The sequence below is a fragment of the Mesoplodon densirostris genome, chromosome 3 (genome assembly GCF_025265405.1).
Source record: "Mesoplodon densirostris isolate mMesDen1 chromosome 3, mMesDen1 primary haplotype, whole genome shotgun sequence".
Classification (NCBI taxonomy): Eukaryota; Metazoa; Chordata; class Mammalia; order Artiodactyla; family Ziphiidae; genus Mesoplodon; species Mesoplodon densirostris.
In genome coordinates, this window is record NC_082663.1 from 142,638,909 (window position 1) to 142,641,330 (window position 2,422).

Here is a 2,422-nt window from a genome sequence, read left to right on the forward strand (position 1 = left end):
CTCAAAAGGGAGAGATGAAACGAGAATTGGTCTATCTAAGTATAATGTGAAAGCAAATGAGTGTTCACTACAAGTTTACAAACACATGGACTGCACATCTGATAATAAGTTTTTCCTCCAGCTTTATTGAGATTAATTGACTTTGGTTAACACCCGATAATTATACATTTGATTTTACTAGTGCTTAATATAGACAAATTTCTGTACACATATATTAAACTATCTCATATATTCCCATATATGAGATATATTCCCTATATCACTATTAAATATGTAATATTTTGCCTATTTTATAGATGTCAACTGAACTGAGAGAGATAAGGTAGCTGATAAATGACAGGTAGTAAAACACAGGATAGAAGGATTTTTTTTTTTTTGCTGCTGCTGCATTGCAGCCTGCAGGATCTTAGTTCCCCGACCAGGGATTGAACACATGTTCCCTGCAGTGGAAGCTCAGAGTCCTAACCACTGGACCTCCAGGGAATTCCCAGGATAGAAGGATTTAATACAAAGATACCTGATTTGAAAACCCATGATTAATCACTTTGCCAGGAGAATTGAATTTTGGAAGAGTCAGGAATTCTGGCATACCCAGTATTTCATTCGCTTTGACTCTTTCTAGAAGCCCACACCCAAGGCAGATGACAGAATCATGAAAAAGAAAATGTTCCAGAGATCAGTGTCCTCAAGTCTCCCTTTATGGCTCTGTTCCTCAGGCTATAGACGGAGGGGTTCACCATAGGAGTGACCACAGTGTTCATCACTGAGGCCACTGCCCTCCTCCTGGGGGAGAGAGTAGCTGCAGAACTAAGGTAAACTCCAACACAGGTCCTATAGAATAAGAAAACGACAGACAGGTGAGACCCAAAGGTGGAAAAAGCTTTATACTTTCCACCAATTGATGGGATCCTCAGGATGGACAAGACAATGTGAGTGTAAGAGAAAATTATCCCTGAGAGGGAATCAACACCTAACAGGCTAGTCACTAGATGCATCAGGATGTCATTGATAAGAGTATCAGAACAGGCAAGTCTGAGGATCTGAGCAAGTTCACAGAAGAAGTGGGGGATTTTCAAGTCTGTGCAGAAGGACAGATGCAACACCATCAGACTGTGGAGCAAGGCGTTCATAATGCTAATGAACAAGGAGCAAAGAATCATCAGACCACAGAGACGGGGGTTCATGATGATTGCATAATACAGAGGGTGGCAGATGGTCACGTAGCGGTCATAAGCCATGATGGTCAGGAGCAAATTGTCCATACATATGAAAACCATGAAAAAATACACCTGAATGAGGCAGCCTGCATCGGTGATGACTTTGTTCCCTGTCTGGATGTTCACCAACGTCTTGGGGACTATAGTGGAGGTGAAACAGATGTCAACGAAGGACAGGTGGGAGAGGAAGAAGTGCATGGAGGTGTGGAGACGGGAGTCTGAGCTGATGGCCAGGATGATGAGCAGATTCCCCAGCACAGTGACCAGCTACATGGACAGGAAGAGCCCAAAGAGAAAGGGCTGCAGTTCTGGATCCTCTGAGAGGCCCAGGAGGAGGAATTCTGAGACACCAGTCTGGTTTTCTGATTCCATGTTGTTGACGAGTCTACTGGAAAATAGAGACATGAATTACCATGAAACAGACACACAGACATCACTTGTTTGAGAGAAGTCATTTAAATAATTCTTCCCTTCTGGTTGCTCTACTCATTTCTTCCTTCACCAAGTAATATTTGAATGACTTCTAAATACCATACATTTTGTTCTAATACTAAAATTTAAAAATTATAACATTTTATTAAAAATGAAAATATTTTATTTTTTTAGGAACTATCATGCCTGCATGGCACTGTAAAATCTATGATTAGGGCTTCCCTGGTGGTGCAGTGGTTAGGAATCGCCTGCCAACACAGGGGACACGGGTTCGAGCCCTGGTCTGGGAGGATCCCACATGCCGCGGAGTGACTAAGCCTGTGTGCCACAACTACTGAGCCTGTGCTCTAGAGCCTAAGAGCCACAACTAATGGGCCTACAAGCCACAACTACTGAAGCCCGTGCACCTAGAGCCCGTGTTCTGTAACAAGAGAAGCCACTGCAATGAGAAGCCTGCGCACCGCAAGAAAGAGTAGCCCCCGCTCACAGCAACTAGAGAAATCCCATGCACAGCAGTGAAGACCCAACACAGCCGTAAATAAATAAATAAATAAATAAAATCTGTGATTAAATTCTCATCGTTTCTTCACATAGGGTCAAACCTGGTTGGATGACTTCACTTTCTCAGAGAATTTTAACTCTGTAGTTAACTTTATACTGAGTCTGCTCAGAATGGCAAATCTCAGATATTGCTGGAAATTATAAGCTCAGATTCTTTACTGTCTCAATGTGAGAAATAATATCATTAATCCATTCCTTTAAATATCCTACTT

The 2,422-nt window shown here is 42.2% G+C and overlaps 1 pseudogene; it reads right to left on the reverse strand.

Moving 5' to 3' along the window:
• Nucleotides 1–650: 650 nt before the first annotated feature.
• On the reverse strand, nt 651–1,592 carry LOC132485644 (olfactory receptor 7A10-like; annotated as a pseudogene).
• Nucleotides 1,593–2,422: the final 830 nt, after the last annotated feature.